This window comes from Lepisosteus oculatus, unplaced genomic scaffold, assembly GCF_040954835.1.
Source record: "Lepisosteus oculatus isolate fLepOcu1 unplaced genomic scaffold, fLepOcu1.hap2 HAP2_SCAFFOLD_239, whole genome shotgun sequence".
Classification (NCBI taxonomy): domain Eukaryota; kingdom Metazoa; phylum Chordata; class Actinopteri; order Semionotiformes; family Lepisosteidae; genus Lepisosteus; species Lepisosteus oculatus.
This window is the reverse complement of record NW_027167776.1, coordinates 79,594-103,030: the sequence shown is the minus strand read 5'-3', so window position 1 is coordinate 103,030 and position 23,437 is coordinate 79,594. Positions and strand designations below refer to the sequence as shown.

The window sequence follows — 23,437 nt, the reverse complement described above, 5'->3', positions numbered from 1 at the left end:
TTGAACCAGCTTAGAGGTTCATACAGAAAGACAGCTTGTGTTTAAATTGAGTGTAAGGTAATTTATGCTTCTAAAGTCATGGTCAGCATTTATTATTGTACTGTGCTGTAAACTTTTTCTGTGCCTAGTCACATTATTTTATAGCGTTTTTATTGCGTTATTAAATCCGGTGGCGCTGTGTGTTAGTTTCCTGACTCCCATTATTTAAACTGCGACACTGATCATTCATCTCTAAATAAACTTTATTTTATATAGCGTTTTAAGCGAATAGGTAATTAGATTGCTCATAAACCTAATCGCTTTTTCTACATAAACACAGCGTGATTGCTCTCTGAAAATGCTTTTCCTTAAAGCGATTCTATTGAGGGAGTAGCCCAGCTACCACTTAACACTGTACTTCCTACTTTGAATACCTGTGAGACCGGTTTAATTTGTCACAGCCAGCACTCCGGGAGTTCATATTGCTTGACTAATTTTAAAAACTAAGTTATAAATGCAAACGCTTCCTCGGTGCGCTGCTCTGGTACGCCGGGTCTTACACAGTGCATGTCGGCAGTAAGCGTTACCATATACATACCCAACAATGCTTGTACCCATCTGTCATGCAAATAAAACACCTTGAATTGAATTGAATTGAGGGAGAGAGGGGGGTAGTGGGACAGATATACTGTAGACAGACTCAAGGCAAATAAGATACTTATGGGTACGCAGGCATTCACGACAGCAACATACGAAACGTTTGCACGTACTGTATAGTTAAGTTATTACTTGGTTTTCAAAGTGCAACGAAATACAATATTGTTGTTGCTGCTGTTCTGGTTGTTTTTATCCCGTAAAGCGTTTTGAGAAGCCACCTTTAAAGGCGATATATACTGTAAAACCGCTGATTCTGCACAGTGTACGAAGTAAATTATTTTCGCAGTAATTAATTTACACGTGTATAATAAATATAGTAAATATAATAAATTAATTACTGCGAAAATAATTTACTTCGTACACTGTGCAGAGTGCCGTATACTCCTAGTTGCGGCACACACGATACATACAGTAAAAAGCCTCAGGCACTGTGTTAGATGTGTTTTCGACGTTATGTATGCGTTTATTCATGTCGTCGATTTTACGGTTGCAATTCGACGTTGATTATACGTCGAGGCGACGTATATATACGTAAAGCCGTATTTTCGCCGTAAATATACGTATATTCGACGAATCAATGCCCACTGGGATGTTTCCCGAGCCGAAACAGTGCGTTTTTCCAAGCCGTTTGACAAAGCCCGCCCACTGAAAACTGCAGCAGATCGTGTAAAGGCGTTCAACTTTGTAACTACTGCACGCACAGGAAGCAGAATAAATTCCTCTTTTCAAACTGTCAAAGGTTTGCTTTGCGAATGCTGCAGGACATCGCACAATCTCTTTTGAACGGGGACAAACGATTTCTTATGGGGCGCAGTAAGTACAGACGTTTAAAAAGCTCCACTCATGCCGACGATGCAGCATGAAGAAGCGCAACCCAACGTTTGACAGACAAAAGCCGGGCGCCGCTACGAGCAATATGAAATCAAACTGACAGCACACGGCGTTTCGCGCTGACACAAAAGTAATCTCGACAGACACTGTTCTCTGCATAACGCTGAAAGAGCTAAAGAGCGTTTCTGTTGAGACGTAACAAGCTCGTTTCTTTCTACCATGATGTCACCATGACAAAATCTGTCTTTAAACACCTTGCTCAGTCTCTGACGAGACTGTCAAAAATTGCTTTCGCCGATTCTATTGCAAACCGGTGGAAGCGGGGTATTGGGAAAAGTTTTCAACTAGCAATAATCGCGCCTCGGCTAAACCTCACAGGCTCCGATACTGCCACTGCGCAAAGCTGACGGTTGCCAGGCAACCGCGGGGATCCTATGGAAATCGTTATCAATCGTCTCATGGCATGTCGTTGCTGTAACGCTTCATATTTGTCGTCTTCTTCTTCTAGCTTGAGGTTTTGAAGAATTTCATGACAGACAAGGGCTCCGTCGGGAACAAAGGGCGTTGTGAGAAAACCATTGCTTATTTTCAGCAGCAGAAATACAACCCTTTAAATACAAGATGAGAGAACAATGACGAAGGGCATGCCGGGAGGAACTCATGCACTACAGAGGAAAGGGGGCGGGCACGTACAGTTCACATTCAAGCCACAAGTACTCTTCTTGGATGTTGCACAAACAAATCCTAACGTCTTGAAAGCATTGCAGCATGTTTGTGTCCCACTTCCCGTGGCTGCGGGACGACTGACACGAACGGACAAACACAATCTGTGGCGTTTAGCGTCAAAGTAAAGTCTAATCGGATTAGTTTCCTTAGAGCTGGTTCAAAGTTTGCTCAAGAGTTTACCTTTCACAGATGCGCAAAGAAGAATGTTGGGGGTGCACGCTTCAAGGCGCCTTACAGCTGTAGGGAGTGATTCGAGACGATTCGTGGCGTGTGCTCTTTCCCATATACCGTACGCCCCGGGGTGCAGTGCTAGGATGACGTACAATACCGCTTGGGCACGTAACGGCGTTATATGCAAGTGCGGGACGTGAGGGTTTTCGTTTGTTCGTTTTGTTTTGCTCTGTTCTGCTTTGCTTTGTTTTGCTTTCCATCGCGTTGGTAAGAGCGTAAATAAAAAGGCGATTCCTGCGTCTACCACTAATGTAAGAGCTATTTCAAGTGCGGCGTGGTGCGGCTTTTCAAATGCTCAACAGGATGACTTCGCATGCACGCGTGCTTTCATGCAGTCGTGTGTGCAACCATGTCCTCTTACGTGCAAACGGGCGTGGTTTCATGTATGCAAAAAACTTTCCTGGGCTCTTCTGAAGCACATAAAATTATTTGGAGATATACCTTTGTCTTGTTTTCCTCTTAGGCTCTAGAATTGATAACTTTTTTTTCATTTTTGGCATTTTTCATCATTTTCCAGAAAGTGGTTGCAAGCCCGATATCATGCAAAGAAACTTCAGGATTCAGGGACCAGTCAATGGATTTTTTTCAAAGTTGGATTTTTGCACTCTGTGGACCAAGAGATGTTGTTCTATAATGTTTTTTTTTTCAAATTTAAAAATATCATTTTTTCATGGAGCTTTGAAGGGGATGGATTCACCCTCCTTTAGCCAGGAAAGAGCTCCAGGAGCCTGGGTAGGATTCTAGCTTTCTCCCCTTTCAGGCACCTGGCACAGAAGACATCATTTTTTTCCTTAAAATCTTTTTTTTTGTGTTTCTTGTTGTTCCAAACTTAATTTTAATCACTTTTAATTAGAGATTTTATTAAAAATAGTGCAAAAAATGACTAATTTCACAAAAAATAATGTAATATAAAACGGATGTTTTTAACTTTATTGTAGTGTTTTAGAAACTAATATGTCTTCAAAAATGGTTGTTTTTCACTCCTAGGAATGAAAGCTGTTGTTATATGATGTTTATTTTCAAATTTAGAAAAATCAAAGGATTCTAGCTTTCTCCCCTTGCAGGCTTCGGACACAGAGAACCTCATGGTTTTCCTAAAAATCATTTTTTTTATGTTCCCTGGTGTTCCAAACTTAGTTTTAATCAATTTTAATTTGTTATTATGTTAAAAACAGGGTAATAAATTTCTAATTGGACTATAAATAATGTCATATTGTGTGCTATAAAACTGATGTTTTCAACTCTATTCTAGAATCAACTAATAGAGAATTGAAATTATAAAAGGGCATAAGAAGACATTACCAACAACGACCACAAGATGGAGATATTGTCCAAAGAGGCAAGAAGGGCAAAGCCGCGATAAGGTAAAATCATTTTTGAAAGAGATTGCTGTCAGAATGCACATCCGTATCCCAGACAGAATCTCTAGTAAAATATGATCATTTGTGAAACAGGCAAATGAGTGTCTGCTACAATATGATTGCTACATATCTGCATTTGTTGGTTTTTAAGGAGTAAGAGTCCAGGGGGTTTAAACCTGCGATCCAGTGTGTTGAAGTATTTCACAAAACTACCCCTAGCACATCAGGAAATAAATCCTCATAATGATTATTGCCCTGGGCATGTACCAAAAAATTAGTGAGCATATATATATATATCACTGTGTTGAAGCTAGAGAGACAGAATACCTGCAAACACATCCTAAATACAGTGTTCCTGCACCTTTGATCTCATCCAGAATGTATCGTTTTTTGAAAGGGATTGCTGTCAGAATGCACAACTGAATCCCAAACAGAATCTCTAGTCAAATATGATCATTTGTGAAACAGGCAAATGAGACTCTCAGGTGCCCATTGCTCATTTTCAGAAACATTTATGCAATACTTTCACCATGCGTTGAGCAATAGGGATTAAAGATACCAGAGGTAAGGTTTAAAAGTGATTCTGAGGTGCAACACATCAGCGATACAGCTAGACATCTGAAATGCAGGGTTTGAGAGCCCTTCAGGGAACACCGTACCCTAAAGTCAGGGAGCTCAGAGGTGACTTGTTCGGCTTTCAAATCATCTCTCCGTGGAAGCGCTGAGATGCAGCTGTTTAAGGCTTAGAAGCAGCTGACTGTTTCACTACCTAGCTGATCACTGTCAGTCAGGGAGCTCAGAGGTGAAAAGCCTGTCTGAGAGACAATTCGCCATCGATCAGTTCAATATGTTCCGTACCAGCTCGGCGCACCTGAGATCATCCTGAGATAGCCGTGTAGCTCAGATGAGTGAGAGCGTGTGTGTGTATACCACCGTGATTGGATGCCGGTCCTTCTCAGGTCACAGTAAACCTTCTGCTGCCTAACTTCCCTAATTTTGGGGATCCCTTTGAAAAAGCAAAGGAAAACAAAACTGGCTCTTCATCAGCGTGATCGACCTCATCTAGTGTGCCCCAGTGGCCTAATGGATAAGGCACTGGCCTCCTAAGCCAGGGATTGTGGGTTCAAGTCCCATCTGGGGTGCTCCTGTCCCATTTTGAGCATACAAATGTCCTTGCAATTTGCAAAGCTGCAACCCCACCTTACTCAGTGAGCGTCTCTGCTTTTCTCTCACATAGAGTTGGGAGAAAAACTTTTGTAAACAGCCCTTCGGAATGATGTGGATTTCTGCATGAATGGCTCCTAACATGTGATCTTATCTTTATCTAAGTCATAATAATTAATAAAGAGAGTCTGATTTAACAAACAACACACGCCCAACATTTGACATTGCTGTTTCTTTATTGACCAAATGGTCTAAACAATCAAGGTCATTGATGGAAAAAGTACGTGAACCCTTATATTAAGGAGCTAGTGGAACCTCCTTTATGACAAAAACCTCAACCCCCACTTTCTGTAGCGGCTGGTCAGACCTGAGCAGCGGTTAGGAGGTATTTTGGCCTATTCGTCTATGCAAAACTGTTTCAGTTCATGTATATTTTTGGGATGTCTTGCGCTGAACGGCCTGCTTCAGATCACGCCACAGCACTGCAATGGGATTGGGGTCAGGACTCTTACTTGGCCATCCCAAAATACGGAATTTCTTCTGTTTCAGCCACTCTGTTGTTGATGTACTCCTTTGTTTTTGTCATGTTGCATGACCCAGCGTCTTTCGAGTTTTAGATCACAGGCAGACACCCTGACATTCTGCTGTAGAATTTCCTGATACATCTTGGAATTCATCGGTCCCTCGATGATTGCAAGCCGTACAGCTTCCGCCATGCTTCCCAGGTGGGATGAGGTTTTGGAGTTGGTATGCAGTGTTTTGTTATCTCCAAACATAACGCTGTGCACATTTACCAACAAGTTCAACTTTTGTCACATCTGTCCACAGAACATTGTTCCAGGAGTTGCTGTGGGACATCCATGTGGTCTTTAGCAAACTTGAGAGGGGCAGTGGTGGTTTTTTTTGGGGGGAGAGCAGTGGTTTCCTCCGTGGTGACCTCGCATGATCACCACTCCTGTTCAGATTTCTTCTTATGGTGGACTCATGAACACAGACGTAAGACAAAGTCAACCACCTGTTCGCTAGATCCCATCCCCACTCAGCTAGTCAAAGATTCCCCTCAAAGGACTGGCAGGACCTATAATTAGTATGATGAATGCATCGCTTGCGTCAGGTGTTGTACCTGATCAATTTAAGGTAGCGGTTGTTAGACCGCTCCTTAAGAAGTCAAATTTGGATCCACAAGTTCTTAACAACTACAGGCCTGTCTCAAAGGTCCCATTTCAATCTAAAAGTCTTGAGAGAATAGTTGTTGCCCAACGTCAATCGTATCTGGATTCAAATAATATACTTGAGAAATTTCAGTCTGGTTTCTGAAACTGCATTAACAAGAGTCGTAAATGATATTCTCTTAGCTACTGATGCGGGGAATGCAACAGTGCTTGTGCTTCTAGATCTTAGAGCTGCCTTTGACACGGTTGACCTCTCTGTTTTGTTACACAGGCTTGAGTTTGAGGTTGGCTTATCTAGAACCGTCCTTCAGTGGTTTACATCACATTTTACTCATCGTTTTCATTATGTTCAAATATCTAATAATTGTACTGCTTCATGAATGTCACCAGTTCAATTTGGGGTACCAGAAGATCAGTGCTGGGACCAATATTGCTCTCTCTCTCTACATGCTGCTGCTAGGTAGGATAATATGAAAAAATAATATGAACTTTCATTCATATGCTGATGACACTCAAATAAACATTTTGTTTACACCAAACGACAACTCTTCTATTATCAGTTTAGTTAAATGCATTAAGGAAGGAAATACTTGGATGTGTGAAAACTTTTTGTTACTCAACTCTGAGAAAACTGAGGATCTGTTGATCGGAGGCAACAATACTGATAGGACTACTATAACTTCAGCACTTAACTCAGAGGATTTAAACATTTGCCTCATAAGAGACAGCATGTTACCTAGGCGGCATATTAGACACAAGGCTCTTAACAACTTGCATTGTTAAGTGCCTTGGGAAGCCCTTGTTGTGAAAGGCGCTATATAGAAATACATTGATTTGAACTGAATTGACAATGTAAAATGTTGTGTGTGTTGTTTGTTAAACAAGACTGTCTTTATTTATAAAAAAATAAAAGGAATTTGCTAGGAATGCAAACGTTAGGTTGCGCTTCTTCATGCTGCATCGTCGGCATGAGTGGAGCTTTTTAAACGTCTGTACTTACTGCGCCCCATAAGAAATCGTTTGTCCCCGTTCAAAAGCGATTGTGCGATGTCCTGCAGTGTTCGCAAAGCAAACCTTTGACAGTTTGAAAAGAGGAATTTATTCTGCTTCCTGTGCGTGCGTGCAGTAGTTACAAAGTTGAACGTCTTTACACGATCTGCTGCAGTTTTCAGTGGGCGGGCTTTGTCAGATGGCTTGGAAAAACGCACTGTGTTTCGGCTCGGGAAACATCATGAGAAGTGTCCTGCATGTTTTCTGTGTATAGCTGTCTTTTAACGCATACAGAATTCATTCGAAATCATTGGATTCTCCAATTAACAAGGGTCCCTTAAAGGATGAGTCAAAGTAACGTCTAATCAGATTAGTTTCCTTAGAGCTGGTTCAGAGTTTGCTCAAGAGTTTACCTTTCACAGATGCGCAAAGAAGAATGTTGGGGGCGCACGCTTCAAGGTGCCTTACAGCTGTAGGGAGTGATTCGAGACGATTCGTGGCGTGTGCTCGTTCCCATATACCATACGCCCCGGGGTGCAGTGCTAGGATGACGTACAATACCGCTTGGGCACGTAACGGCGTTATATGCAAGTGCGGGACGTGAGGGTTTTCGTTTGTTCATTTGGTTTTGCTCTGCTTTGCTTTGTTTCGTGGTCAAGAGGCGTAAGGTAAGTCGTAATCCAGGGAGAACACTGGTGGCAAACAGTCCGAGGTGAGAGGCGAGGTCCAAAGTCGAAAAGGCAGAAGGGGAGTCCAATATCCAGAATAAACGAGGTAATGGAAAAAACGCCAGGTAGAGCTCTCAAGGAGTAGACTCAATACCAGCGGGAAGCAGGTAAAGATGGTAAAAATAGCACTGCGTACCGCACGGTGGAGTGTGTGCAGGTGGGTTAACTCGTGCGGCGGCGTTTATTAATAATCACCCACTGCTGGTGCTGATTAGATCGCTTAAGAGTTGGTCTTAACTGCCTGGCGGTCATGACAAGCTCCTCTTTAAGCTGTGGTTTAGTTTTGCATTCATGTGTTTCTAGAGCAGTTATTTATGGGGGTGGGTGGGTCTTTCACAGAGGCTCAGGACAAATCCCCTGCATGAAAGTCTACTGTGTGCGTACAAACAGGTCAAGAGCCAGGCAGGAGGACAATGGACAGAAGAAGCAACGAACTAAAAATAAAAGAACGAATATGAAAAAGCCACCATCTTTTTCTTTTTGACATTTTCCGACTTTCATGCAAGCCAGGACAAAGTTGCTCGTAGCTACTTGTGGATTCAAATACTCTATCGAGTGCTTTGATGAGTTTTTGCAATTTGATTGTCGTCCTGTCAGCCTGTTTCTGTTTTTTTTTTCAACCTAGTGATGGAAAGTTAGAGGGAAATGATGGAGCAATCAATAACCGCTCCGGAAAAATGGCAGAAAGAAATGGCCCGTCACTAAGGACATTTGTGAAGCAGAGGAGTGACATCACCACAAAGGCGACTTATTCTGCTGATCGTTTTGGTGAATAATGATTGAGGCGCGTTAAGAGAAAGGTAGCTGCGTCAGCATGCTTAGGCTGCAAAGGATAAAGCAAAGGTTTACTCCATGCTGAAAAGAGAAGAAAAGAAGCACAACGTTTCGGCTGTGGAGCCTTCTGCGCCATCTTCTTTAGCGATGGTGATGATGTTTACATTGGAAAAACTGAGACATGCATACTGGAGGGGCTTGAACCACCAACTGTTCAGTTAACAGCCAAATGCACTAACCGATTGCATCACAGAGTCTGACGGTCTTTTGTGCTCCCTACATTTGCAGGTTTATGGTCAAAGAAAACAATCGTTTGCGCTTCTTGTAGCCAGCAATATTTTTTCACTGACAACCAAGAAATGGATTTCATCTTTCACAAAATGTATGGATTTCTTCAAAAACACGTTATTCCAGAAAGGAAATGAATTCTTGCATTAAACTGAACAAAGCTGTACATGTTTGTCTGAAATGATACATTTGGCACAACAAGACACGGAGAGAGGCACAGCTGGTATTCAGACCCAGGATCGCCTGCTTACTAGGCAGGCACTTTAAGCCACTAGGGAGCACCGCACTTTTACAGACACTTGGACACATCTGCGCTCGGTGTGCACTTAACATAATCTCTGAGCCTGTTGCCTCTTTCCCGTTTAATAGCAGAACTGACGCCAAGAGAAATGATGAGAAATGGCATTTAACGGGCACTTTTCATGTCCAAGGAGCTCAATGCCCTTGACACCTCCCCAAGGCGACAGAGCTGTGCATTCTTTGGCGACACCATTTTTTCTTTTGTTTAATTTCTATACTTATTGATAGAATAAAAACGATATGTCATGTACTGTAAGGGAAATGTCTCTTTTCATGGGGAAAGCTAGCACCAGCAAATGTTGTGTTTAGAAGAAGTGATTTAACATGACACGTGACCTAATTTACCGGAGCAAAAGCTCACCCAGCAAGCCCTGCTTTACTTCTACAGGAGAGAAGTACTGTAGAGTCTGCAAGATGTTCAGCTGGGTAGCTACGTCAGCATGCCTCGGCTGCAAAGGAACAAGTAATAGGTTTATTGCATGCTGAAAAGAGAAGAACGGAAACACAGCGTTTCGACTGTGAGGTCTTCTCACACCTGAAGAAGCCTCACACCTGTAAAAGGCTCCATGGTTTTCTTTCTTCTCTTTTCAACATGGAATACACCTATTGTCTGCAAGATGTGACAATTTCATGGTGTTTTGGAAGAAAACCTTTTTTCTTTGAATTCAAAATCAATCGGAATTTCAGCACGACACATCAACACTTTTTCTGTTTTAAGGAGATGATATTTTAAACCTGATAAAAATAGTAGGAAACACAAGTTTCTTGCTGTGAAAATTTAGATGGGGAAGTGTACTACTAGTAGCAGTGTAGAGCTCTCTGTGGTGGAGTGCAAGTGCGTGTTCTATGGGCCAGTGGCGTAATGGATAACGCGTCTGACTTCGGATCAGAAGATTGTAGGTTCGAGTCATGCCTGGCTCGTGAGGCTTTTAAACCTCTCAGGTTCCTCGGTAACAGGTTGCCGTCATGTATATGAACTATAGAAAAGCATTTGCCACAACCTGTAAATTAGCACGCAAGTGTGGGCTGGTGAACACAGAACTGTATGGAGATCATCTCCAGCTCCGAGCTCAATTGCAATGAAAAAACATGCAGAACAGAACTGGAGAGCAGCTGAATTTGTGCTCAGTAGGGTGGGGAGGACTCAGCATTGCTATTGTTCTAATTGGCATGAACTGCAGGGGATCTGAGTCAGAACATGTCAGTTAGTTCGATCATTGCGTCAATATGTAGGCCACGTTAATACAGAATTATTACTTTGTCTGTCTCGTCTTTGTATATAGCTGAATGTCCCTGACAATTTCATGTTAGTTTTTAAGAACGACATTGGTGCTAATATATACATATATAGCATATAAGGAACACGTAAAAGTTGAGTCCATGCTGAAAAGATAAGAAAACCGCCACAACGTTTCATCTTGGAATAAATCTTTACTTGTTGTTTTGCAGCCTACCCATTCTGACCTAACTCCTCCCTTGAAATTCCCTAACAGATAAGGGTACGTAACGGCTCATGCGATGCTCAGTTGCAATTTGTCCCAAAACAAACAAGAACAGCAGCTGAGGGTTTGAGTTTGAACATGCACTGTATTAAAGCAGCTTTTATTTCCATTGATAAATGCTAGATATTCCTACAGAGATTCTCCAGGTGAGTAAGCGATTCCTGTTTCTGTTTCTATTTCTGTTTCATATATATATACAGTATATATATATATGTTACATGTGTCTCTGCAATAGTATAAATGTGTTATACACTATCAGGGGCTGCTTTTTTGTGCACCTCATCTACAACAAGGGTTTTTTTTTCATTTATGTTTGTGGACCTTCACCATTTGAGGAAGTGAGTTAGATAAGAAAGTTACAGGTATGGTGAGCAATGACTGACAAAGGCACGTACTGCGTATTCCTTACAGAAGTGTAAGCAATTTGTTCTAAAAAACACCGGCTAAAGTCCAACATCGTTAGCAATCTTATTACTTAAAAAGAATTAACATCAATAAACTGTAAGGTGCTGGTACATGCGAGTAGATTTGATCTTCTATTAAACAAAAATGCAATTACAGCTCTAAAAAGGTCAACCTAGACTTCTGTAACAGATCTGTTCAGGTCATCGCTGTTTCTCTGACCTTGTGAGTCTTTGGAATTTTAAAAGTGTATTTTGCTTGCCTTTCGTGTGGTCTGTGTACAAGTCACTGTGGCGTATGCGGTCCTACACAGCCTTGCTATAGACGTGACGAGCCTCCGCTATGTTGCAATGGAGAACAGGTTCAGTACGGAGCTGCCGAGAAAATTCAGCTGGAAAGCTCGTTGCAGAAAAGCATCGTTATCTGTGTCCAGCGGCAAAGCGTCCTTCGTGGGTGCCGAAGAATCGATTTCACAGGCTGCGGGTCCAGGCGATTTAGAGTGCTAAAGGTCCCAGCGAAAACGAAACGGCGCTAGTCCTTTTACACGCACGCACGCAACCAAATGCAAAGGACGCCGTAGTCGGCAGGATTTGAACCTGCGCGGGGAGACCCCAACGGATTTCAAGTCCGTCACCTTAACCACTCGGCCACGACTACAGCGAGCGCCGTGGCCGCTGCCTTCTTGCTACAATCGAACAGGGAGTGCGAGGCGGCCGCGGCAGCGGAGGCAACTTTTTTCAAGTTCGCTCTCCGTTTAAGAAACCTTTTACGCCATACGTGCAAGCACACACACACACGGCGTTAAGTCAGAGGACTTAAGGGTGGCTTCAAGTTGGAATGATAAAGTCTCCCTGTTCGGACATGAAAACAGAACGTTCTTAGACAGAAAGCAATCAACAACGGAGACATGTGGACGACGATTTTAGTCACTGCACTTTGAATAGCATTTTTACTCCAGTTACAGGAGATGCACCAATGGCCCTTGACCTACGCTCTTACCAATGCCTTGAACATTCAAACAAAACAGCCCTCAAGTCCTGCGGTTTAATATAACGCTGTTACGTGTCGAGGCAGTATTTGACTCTGTCCTACCGTTGAGACACGGGGCGTATATGGAAACGAACACATGCTACGGATCGTCTCTAATCGGTCCCTACAGCTGGAAGGCTCCTTGAAGCGTGCACCCCCATCATTCATCTTTCCGCATCTGTGAAAGGTAGACTCTTGAGCAATGTTTGAGCCAGCTCTAAGGCAACTAGTGCTATTGGACAGACGCCTCTGGAAGATCCTAAGAGTCTCTTAACACCACTTCCAGCAGCAAGCTTAATTGTTCGCTGGAGGTCTCCCACCCAGGTACTGACCAGGCAAAGAATCACCAGTACATTGAATGAGGAAGTTAATCCTGAAATCCAATTACATATCTCAAGGTAAGACAAATCCATAAGAACATGTCTTAGTATTACTTCGTTTACATTAGTATGGCACTGAGTTGGAGCTCCTCTTTAAGCTGTGGTTTAGTTTTGCATTCATGTGTTTCTAGAGCAGTTATTTATGGGGGTGGGTGGGTCTTTCACAGAGGCTCAGGACAAATCCCCCGCCTGAAAGTCTAATGTGTGCGTTCAGACAGTCACAGGTCAAGAGCCAGGCAGGAGGACAATGGACAGAAGAGCCAACGAACTAAAAATAAAAGAACAGATATGAAAAAGCCACCATCTTTTTCTTTTTGACATTTTCCGACTTTCATGCAAGCCAGGACAAAGTTGCTCGTAGCTACTTGTGGATTCAAATACTCTATCGAGTGCTTTGATGAGTTTTTGCAATTTGATTGTCGTCCTGTCAGCCTGTTTCTGTTTTTTTTTTTTCAATCTAGTGATGGAAAGTAAGAGGGAAATGATGGAGCAATCAATAACCGCTCCGGAAAAATGGCAGAAAGAAATGGTCCGTCACTAAGGACATTTGTGAAGCAGAGGAGTGACATCACCACAAAGGCGACACATTCTGCTGATGGTTTTGGTGAATAATGATTGAGGCGCGTTAAAAGAAAGGTAGCTGTGTCAGCATGCGTAGGCTGCAAAGGATCAAGCAAAGGTTTACTCCATGCTGAAAAGAGAAGAAAAGAAGCACAACGTTTCAACTGTGGAGCCTTCTGCGCCATCTTCTTTAGCGGTGATGATGTTTACATTGGAAAAACGGAGACATGCATCCCTGGGTGGGCTTGAACCACCAACCTTTCGGTTAACAGCCGAACGCGCTAACCGATTGCGCCACAGAGACTGACGGCCGCTTGTGCTCCCTACATTTGCAGGTTTATGGTCAAAGAAAACAATCACTTGCGCTTCTTGCAGCCGGCAATCTTTTTCCACTGACAACCAAGAAATGGATTTCATCTTTCACAAGCTGTATGGATTTCTTCAAAAACAAGTTATTCCAGAAAGGAAATGAATTCTTGCATTAAACTGAACCAAGCTGTACATGTTTGTCTGAAATGATACATTCGGCACAACAAGACACGGAGAGAGGCACCGCTGGTATTCAGACCCAGGATCGCCTGCTTACTAGGCGGGAAAAGGCGAAGTGCTGCTTCTCCTTTCCTGGTGCTATAAATACGCTAAATCACTTGGCCCTGCTGCCATGGAAATGAGTTCTTCAGATAACCACACATCTTGCGTTCACGCCTCTTGTGCTCTACTTATGCCTTTGAAAACCTAATGAATAAAGCTGAAAGAACCGACACGATATGTAGGTGCTCTTAAAGCACGCAGTAAAGAACTGTTAACAGCAAGGGTTTCAGTGGGTTAACTGAGGAGAAGGCGTGATCGCTAATTGTTGACTTTTTATTTGGTGTTAGAAACACTCTTACTGTGCATGACGTGCAACAAATGTAGCCACAGAAATTGCATCACGCTTTCATGTATGCTATTGCAGACACCAACGTTGCCTAGATAGAAAACCGAAATAGCCGTGGGTTTGCTTGCTGGTCTGAAGGATCTCTCTTCGAATCGCTATCATTTGTCAATGGAAGTAAAAGGCGCTGCACAGAGAGGACCACTGTCGTGAGGCCGGTTAGCTCAGTTGGTTAGAGCATCGTGCTAATAACGCCAAAGTTGCGGGTTCGAGCCCCTTACTGGCCAGGTCCTTTTCTCCTCTCTTACCAAAGCTGTTAGGTTCCTTTCCGTGGTGAGATGGGTTGTCATGCAACGCTGCCACATAGTGCCGACAGACAATTAAATGACAAAAATGAAGAGAGTTAAAGCAGCTGGAGAGGCTATCTTACAACTTTTGAGCTGACACAGTTTTGGAACTGCACTGTACCTATATGGTACGCTGCACTGTACCATATAGGCAGCCAAGAGTCTCCAAAACAAAACAGAATTGACAGTCATATAATGTCCATTAACCCCGGTTTTAAACGCAGCATCATGTCTGCCATCATAAGAATATGAGTCCAATATTTTAGAATATAGTCAGAATGACTTCTAACCTTACCTGTGGTGTCTTTAATCCCTATTGCTCAATGCATGGTGTACGTACTGCATACATGTGTCTTGAGAATGAGGAATGGGCCCCTGAGACAGTCATTTGCCTGTTTCACAAATGATCGTATTTTACTAGAGATTCTGTTTGGGATTCAGATGTGCATTTGGACAGCAATCCCTTTCAAGAAATGATACGTTCTGGATGAGGACAAAGGTGCTGGAACACTGTATTTAGGATGTGTTTGCAGTGATTGTGTGTCTCCTGCTTCAACGCAGTGATATATAGATGTGCTCCTGTAATTTATTGGTACAAGCCCAGGGCAGTAAGCAGTCTGAGGATTTATTTCCAGACGGCATAGAACAGTGAAGCAGTGAAGTAGTGCAACACACTGGATCATTATATTATTAGAATCTATTCTACTTAAATTATTACATTATACACAACTTGAGTTCATTTTAAAAATTAAAAGGTAATGAAAGGAATGCATTTTCATGAGAAAGATAATACCGATATGCATGTGATAATCTTCCTTATATCATGTCGTGCATCATTTGGACACTTTGTGGGCTTGAAATACAAAGAAAATCATGTTCTATGGTACAAGACAAATACAAAACTTAAGCTTTTATTTTAATTAGATTTGTTTATTAAGCATAAGCAATCATTTATTACATTAATATATGTGAAAATGACATTTTAGCACCATAATATTACATACAGGTCTCTAGCTTCAACAGTGATATATATATATATGCTCAGTGATTTATTGGTACATGCCCAGGGCAATAATCAGAATTAGTATTTATTTCCATACGGGCTACAGGTAGTGTTGTGAAATACTTCAACACACTGGATCACAGATTTAGACCCCCTGCACTCTTACTCCTTAAAAACCAAAGAAATGAAGATATGTAGCAATCACATTGTAACAGGGGTGACAGTGACTTAATGCTTATACTAGTGGACTTCTGGTACCTTTAGGGTACGGTGTTCCCTGAAGGGCTCTCAAACCCCGCATTTCAGATGCCTAGCTGTATCGCTGATGTGTTGCACCTCAGAATCACTTTTAAACCTTACCTCTGGTATCTTTAATCCCTATTGCTCAACGCATGGTGAAAGTATTGCATAAATGTGTCTGAAAATGAGCAATGGGCACCTGAGAGACTCATTTGCCTGTTTCACAAATGATCATATTTGACTAGAGATTCTGTTTGGGATTCAGTTGTGCACTCTGACAGCAATCTCTTTCAAAAAATGATTTTACCTTATCGCGGCTTTGCCCTTCTTGCCTCTTTGGACAATATCTCCATCTTGTGGTCGTTGTTGGTAATGTCTAGACAATATCTCCATCTTGTGGTCGTTGTTGTAAATGTTTTCTTATGCCCTTTTTTTATTTCAATTCTCTATTAGTTGATTCTAGAATCTCTACAATAGAGTTGAAAACATCAGTTTTATAGCAGACAATATGACATTATTTATAGTCCAATTAGAAATTTATTACCCTGTTTTTAACATTATAACAAATTAAAATTGATTAAAACTAAGTTTGGAACACCAGGGAACATAAAAAATGATTTTTAGGAAAACCATGAGGTTCTCTGTGTCCGATGCCTGCAAGGGGAGAAAGCTAGAATCCTTTGATTTTTCAAAATTTGAAAATAAACATTATATAACAACAGCTTTCATTCCTAGGAGTGAAAAACAACCATTTTTGAAGACATATTAGTTTCTAAACATTTTTGCAATTTACGTTGCATTGTCCAATGTGATGTTGTAATACAGTTTAGAATACAGTAAGTCTAAACTGTATCAGCTTTATTTATGGGTTGCAATTTAGAAAAAGTCAAAAACCGCACTCAAAATGCAATTTAGAGCTTTCTGGCAAGAGGAGACACCCAAATTATAATGTAACATGCCACTGTTTGTGCATGAACAAAGTTATACTGCAATTTTCCTTAGATACGCAATTAAAAAAAATAATTTTTTTGAATCCCCGGCCGAACACATTCCATAAGAATCAGCGCTTTTATACAGTATATCGCCTTTAAACACATATATTTAAACACGCGTTTACGATTTAAATCAAAACGCGATTCAAATCAATATAAATGTTTATTTTGTAACGCATAGGTGACTATTCATTGTTATTAAAAAAACGTAAATTCGATCATGTTGTGATATTTAGAAATATAAATTTGTTTTGATGCGAGTGAGGTTTTATTTAATCTCTGACCAAGGGAAATGTTTCATTTTTTCAAAGAAATGTTTGTTAAAAATTAAAGTCATAGTTCCATGAGATTCAACCACAAACCATGTGACATAGGAGTCAGGAACCTAACCCACAGCACCACCAGCGCAGACACATGCTGAGGGCTGAAAAAGCACTACAGAAACATTATCGACTATAAAATAATGTAATTAGGCACAGAAGAAGTTTACAGCACAGTACAATAATAAATGCTGACCATGACTTTAGAAGCATAAATTACCTTACACTCAATTTAAACACAAGCTGTCTTTAGCCCTCTAAGCTGGTTCATACAGAAATGTAGAGAACCAGGCTCAGAACACACAGCTTCATTAGCGAATACATATGCAGAACAACTAGAGAAGATGTTTTACAGAGGATGGATTTTTAGAAACATCCCATCAATGACATCACTGAAGTCAACTCCTAGGTAACTGTCGTGTGGATAGTTTCACAAGAATCAGACAAAGGTTTAAGCATCGCTTATTTTAGATAAAACTGCAAAAAAACAACAACAACCCATAATGTACTTCTTTGCGGCTCTGTTTGCCCAAATCATATATTCACAACGTGAATTAGAAAATAATATTACGTAACCAAAAACCGCAATATGGAAACAGAACCTGTGTAATTGTTGACAGATGATGTACTCGTACCATTTTTACAAGACGAACTACAACATTTAAAAAATGACTTGTATGTACTTGATATCTCTAATCAATCCACTGCACTGCATTAAAACAAAACGAAAACTAAAACGCCCTGGGCATACCGTTTCGCGCTTCTTATCAGTTGCTCAAAAGCAATTTGACCGTATGAAATGCATAATATAAACCTAGAAACATATACGTGAGGAGTATTTACGTAGTATCGGTGTCAAGACATACCTCTCAAATACTGTAAATCAAGTTAAAAATATCTCAAGACCGATTCTGGTCATAATGAAACCATGTTTCGTGTATGTTTTCTTTAAAGTACCGAGACCAGCCATATACTGTATGTTTATGTTCCAAAATTAATATCGTTTATGGCCTTCACACGCGTTGCAGCATGCTCCTATTCTTTTTATGCTCAGGCACTAAGATTTCCCTTCAGTGGTAAAATTCCATATAAATATTCAATACTTAAACGGGCACAGTTAAGACATTAAATATACATATACATATACATATACAAACTGTATACAGTACAGTTTGCATACGGTAATATGTTTATGTTCCTAAATCAACCTCTTTTATGAGCATGTGAAAGGCATGGTGAATCGATTCTCAAAAATTACTGTACTTTGCATGATTGGAAAAAAATGCGTGATTGCGAAATGCTGTGGTGTTACTTTTACAAAGACGGTCAATGAAAAAAATAATGTGGACCAGGGCAATACTTTGAGTTTACAGCTTGTCCAAGGTCATTTATTATTAATACTATTAGTAATATCTTCATTAAAGACTTTGATGGCTACAGCTCAAACATGAGAAGTTGAGCTTTATTAGCTCCACCTTGCGGAAATTCCGGATACTATTATTTTGCTAGCGGTATTTACCGATAACTCGCGGTATATACCGGTAACTTGTGGTAGACTGCGTACAGCGTACGCCTGCGCATTTTGAATGGCTGCATCTGTAGCAATCATATTGTAGTAGACACTCATTTGCCTGTTTCACAAATGATCATATTTTACTAGAGATTCTGTTTGGGATACGGATGTGCATTCTGACAGCAATCTCTTACAAAAAATGATTTTACCTTATCGCGGCTTTGCCCTTCTTGCCTCTTTGGACAATATCTCCATCTTGTGGTCGTTGTTGGTAATGTCTAGACAATATCTCCATCTTGTGGTCGTTGTTGGTAATGTCTTCTTATAGATAGATACTTTATTGATCCCGTGAGGGAAATTGCAGTGCAACAGCAGCTTAACACACACAACACAGCCACAGTGTAACAAATTATATAATAATAGTACAATACTGTATATATACTGTATATATATATGAAACAGAAATAGAAACAGAAACAGGAATCGCTTACTACCTGGAGAATCTCTGTAGGAATATCTAGCATTTATCAATGGAAATAAAAGCTGCTTTAATACAGTGCATGTTCAAACTCAAACCCTCAGCTGCTGTTCTTGTTTGTTTTGGGACAAATTGCAACTGAGCATCGCATGAGCCGTTACGTACCCTTATCTGTTAGGGAATTTCAAGGGAGGAGTTAGGTCAGAATGGGTAGGCTGCAAAACAACAAGTAAAGATTTATTCCAAGATGAAACGTTGTGGCGGTTTTCTTATCTTTTCAGCATGGACTAAACTTTTACGTGTTCCTTATATGCTATATATGTATATATTAGCACCAATGTCGTTCTTAAAAACTAACATGAAATTGTCAGGGACATTCAGCTATATACAAAGACGAGACAGACAAAGTAATAATTCTATATTAACGTGGCCTACATATTGACGCAATGATCGAACTAAGTGACGTGTTCTGATTCAGATCCCCTGCAGTTCATGCCAATTAGAACAATAGCAATGCTGATTCCTACCCACCCTACTGAGCACAAATTCAGCTGCTCTCCAGTTCTGTTCTGCATGTTTTTTCATTGCAATTGAGCTCGGAGCTGGAGATGATCTCCATACAGTTCTGTGTTAACTAGCCCGCACTTGTGTGCTAATTTACGGGTTGTGGCAGATGCTTTTCTATAGTTCATATACATGACGGCAACCTGTTACCGAGGAACCTGAGAGGTTTAAAAGCCTCACGAGCCAGGCAGGACTCGAACCTACAATCTTCTGATCCGAAGTCAGACGCGTTATCCATTACGCCACTGGCCCATAGAACATGCGCTTGCACTCCACCACAGAGAGCTCTACACTGCTACTAGTAGTACACTTCCCCATCTAAATTTTCACAGCAAGAAACTTGTGTTTCCTACTATTTTTATCAGGTTTAAAATATCATCTCCTTAAAACAGAAAAAGTGTTGGTGTGTCGTGCTGAAATTCTGATTGATTTTGAATTCAAAGAAAAAAGGTTTTCTTCCAAAACACCGTGAAATTGTCACATCTTGAAGACAATAGGTGTATTCAATGTTGAAAAGAGAAGAAAGAAAACCATGGAGCCTTTTACAGGTGTGAGGCTTCTTCAGGTGTGAGAAGATCTCACGGCCGAAATGCTGTGTTTCCGTTCTTCTCTTTTCAGCATGCAATAAACCAATTACTTGTTCCTTTGCAGCCGAGGCATGCTGACGTAGCTACCCAGCTGAACATCTTGCAGACTCTACAGTACTTCTCTCCTGTAGAAGTAAAGCAGGGCTTGCTGGGTGAGCTTTTGCTCCGGTAAATTAGGTCACGTGTCATGTTAAATCACTTCTTCTAAACACAACATTTGCTGGTGCTAGCTTTCCCCATGAAAAGAGACATTTCCCTTACAGTACATGACATATCGTTTTTATTCTATCAATAAGTATAGAAATAAAACAAAAGAAAAAATGTTGTCGCCAAAGAATGCACAGCTCTGTCGCCTTGGGGAGGTGTCAAGGGCATTGAGCTCCTTGGACATGAGAAGTGCCAGATAAATGCCATTTCTCATCATTTCTCTTGGCGTCAGTTCTGCTATTAAATGGGACGGAGGCAACGGGCTCAGAGAGCAGGTTAAGTGCACACCGAACGCAGATGTGTCCAAGTGTCTGTAAAAGCGCGGTGCTCTGCTGGCGCTGTTCCCTAGTGGCTTAAAGTGCCTGCCTAGTAAGCAGGCGATCCTGGGTCTGAATACCAGCGGTGCCTCTCTCCGTGTCTTGTTGTGCCGCATGTCTCATTTCAGACAAACATGTACAGCTTGGTTCAGTTTAATGCAAGAATTCATTTCCTTTCTGGAATAACTTGTTTTTGAAGAAATCCATACAGCTTGTGAAAGATGAAATCCATTTCTTGGTTGTCAGTGGAAAAAGATTGCCGGCTGCAAGAAGCACAAGTGATTGTTTTCTTTGACCATAAACCTGCAAATGTAGGGCGCACAAAAGACTGTCAGACTCTGTGGTGCTGAAAAGTTGGTGGTTCAAGCCCCTCCAGTATGCGTGTCTCAGTTTTTCCAATGTAAACATCATCACCATCGCTAAAGAAGATGGCGCAGAAGGCTCCACAGCCGAAACGTTGTGCTTCTTTTCTTCTCTTTTCAGCATGGAGTAAACCTTTGCTTTATCCTTTGCAGCCTAAGCATGCTGACGCAGCTACCTTTCTCTTAACGCGCCTCAATCATTATTCACCAAAACGATCAGCAGAATAAGTCGCCTTTGTGGTGATGTCACTCCTCTGCTTCACAAATGTCCTTAGTGACGGGCCATTTCTTTCTGCCATTTTTCCGGAGCGGTTATTGATTGCTCCATCATTTCCCTCTAACTTTCCATCACTAGGTTGAAAAAAAAAACAGAAACAGGCTGACAGGACGACAATCAAATTGCAAAAACTCATCAAAGCACTCGATAGAGTATTTGAATCCACAAGTAGCTACGAGCAACTTTGTCCTGGCTTGCATGAAAGTCGGAAAATGTCAAAAAGAAAAAGATGGTGGCTTTTTCATATTCGTTCTTTTATTTTTAGTTCGTTGCTTCTTCTGTCCATTGTCCTCCTGCCTGGCTCTTGACCTGTTTGTACGCACACAGTAGACTTTCATGCAGGGGATTTGTCCTGAGCCTCTGTGAAAGACCCACCCACCCCCATAAATAACTGCTCTAGAAACACATGAATGCAAAACTAAACCACAGCTTAAAGAGGAGCTTGTCATGACCGCCAGGCAGTTAAGACCAACTCTTAAGCAATCTAAACAGCACCAGCAGCGGGTGATTATTAACAAACGCCGCCGCACGAGTTAACCCACCTGCACACACTCCACCGTGCGGTACGCAGTGCTATTTTTACCATCTTTACCTGCTTCCCACTGGTATTGAGTCTACTCCTTGAGAGCTCTTCCTGGCGTTTTTTCCATTACCTCGTTTATTCTGGATATTGGACTCCCCTTCTGCCTTTTCGACTTTGGACCTCGCCTCTCACCTCGGACTGTTTGCCACCAGTGTTCTCCCTGGATAACGACTTACCTTACGCCTCTTGACCACGAAACAAAGCAAAGCAGAGCAAAACAAAATGAACAAACGAAAACCCTCACGTCCCGCACTTGCATATAACGCCGTTACTTGCCCAAGCGGTATTATACGTCATCCTAGAACTGCACCCCGGGGCGTACGGTATATGGGAACGAGCACACGCCACGAATCGTCTCGAATCACTCCCTACAGCTGTAAGGCGCTTTGAAGCGTGCACCCCCAACATTCTTCTTTGCGCATCTGTGAAAGGTAAACTCTTGAGCAAACTCTGAACCAGCTCTAAGGAAACTAATCCGATTAGACGTTACTTTGACTCATCTTTTAAGGGACCCTTGTTAATTGGAGAAATCAATGATTTCGAATGAATTCTGTATGCGTTAAAAGACAGCTATACACAGAAAACATGCAGGACACTTCTCATGATGTTTCCCGAGCCGAAACACAGTGCGTTTTTCCAAGCCATCTGACAAAGCCCGCCCACTGAAAACTGCAGCAAATCGTGTAAAGACGTTCAACTTTGTAACTACTGCACGCACAGGAAGCAGAATAAATTCCTCTTTTCAAACTGTCAAAGGTTTGCTTTGCGAACACTGCAGGACATCGCACAATCTCTTTTGAACGGGGACAAACGATTTCTTATGGGGCACAGTAAGTACAGACGTTTAAAAAGCTCAACTCATGCCGACGATGCAGCATGAAGAAGCGCAACCTAACGTTTGCATTCCTAGCAAATTCCTTTATTTTTTGATAAATAAAGACAGTCTTGTTTAACAAACAACACACACAACATTTTACATTGTCAATTCAATTCAAATCAATGTATTTCTATATAGCGCCTTTCACAACAAGGTTGTCCCAAGGCACTTAACAATGCAAGTTTTTAAGAGCCTTGTGTCTAATATGCCGCCTAGGTTACGTGCTGTCTTTTTGAGGCAAATGTTTAAATCCTCTGAGTTAAGTGCTGAAGTTATAGTAGTCCTATCAGTATTGTTGCCTCCGATCAACTGATCCTCATTTTTCTCAGAGTTGAGTAACAAAAAGTTTTCACACATCCAAGTATTTCCTTCCTTAATGCATTTAACTAAACTGATAATAGAAGAGTTGTCGTTTGGTGTAAACAAAATGTTTATTTGAGTGTCATCAGCATATGAATGAAAGTTCATATTATTTTTTCATATTATCCTACCTAGCAGCAGCATGTAGAGAGAGAGAGCAATATTGGTCCCAGCACTGATCTTCTGGTACCCCAAATTGAACTCGTGACATTGATGAAGCAGTACAATTATTAGATATTTGAACATAATGAAAACGATGAGTAAAATGTGAAGTAAACCACTGAAGGACGGTTCCAGATAAGCCAACCTCAAACTCAAGCCTGTGTAACAAAACAGAGAGGTCAACCGTGTCAAAGTCAGCTCTAAGATCTAGAAGCACAAGCACTGTTGCATTCCCCGCATCAGTAGCTAAGAGAATATCATTTATGACTCTTGTTAATGCAGTTTCAGAAACCAGACTG

General features: G+C 41.4%; 6 non-coding genes across 6 annotated transcripts; 2 read left to right on the top strand and 4 right to left on the bottom strand.

Moving 5' to 3' along the window:
- Window positions 1-1,730: 1,730 nt before the first annotated feature.
- On the bottom strand, window positions 1,731-1,872 carry LOC138227117 (U4 spliceosomal RNA). The gene has a single exon (XR_011184839.1). It is a non-coding gene; the product is annotated as a U4 spliceosomal RNA (small nuclear RNA).
- A 2,982-nt stretch (window positions 1,873-4,854) lies between these two features.
- Window positions 4,855-4,927, top strand: trnar-ccu (transfer RNA arginine (anticodon CCU)). The gene has a single exon. It is a non-coding gene; the product is annotated as a tRNA-Arg (tRNA).
- A 5,122-nt stretch (window positions 4,928-10,049) lies between these two features.
- Window positions 10,050-10,122, top strand: trnar-ucg (transfer RNA arginine (anticodon UCG)). The gene has a single exon. It is a non-coding gene; the product is annotated as a tRNA-Arg (tRNA).
- A 1,558-nt stretch (window positions 10,123-11,680) lies between these two features.
- trnas-uga (transfer RNA serine (anticodon UGA)) lies at window positions 11,681-11,762 on the bottom strand. The gene has a single exon. It is a non-coding gene; the product is annotated as a tRNA-Ser (tRNA).
- A 1,543-nt stretch (window positions 11,763-13,305) lies between these two features.
- Window positions 13,306-13,379, bottom strand: trnan-guu (transfer RNA asparagine (anticodon GUU)). Its single transcript has one exon. It is a non-coding gene; the product is annotated as a tRNA-Asn (tRNA).
- Window positions 13,380-19,585: 6,206 nt separating this feature from the next.
- Window positions 19,586-19,658, bottom strand: trnar-ucg (transfer RNA arginine (anticodon UCG)). The gene has a single exon. It is a non-coding gene; the product is annotated as a tRNA-Arg (tRNA).
- Window positions 19,659-23,437: the final 3,779 nt, after the last annotated feature.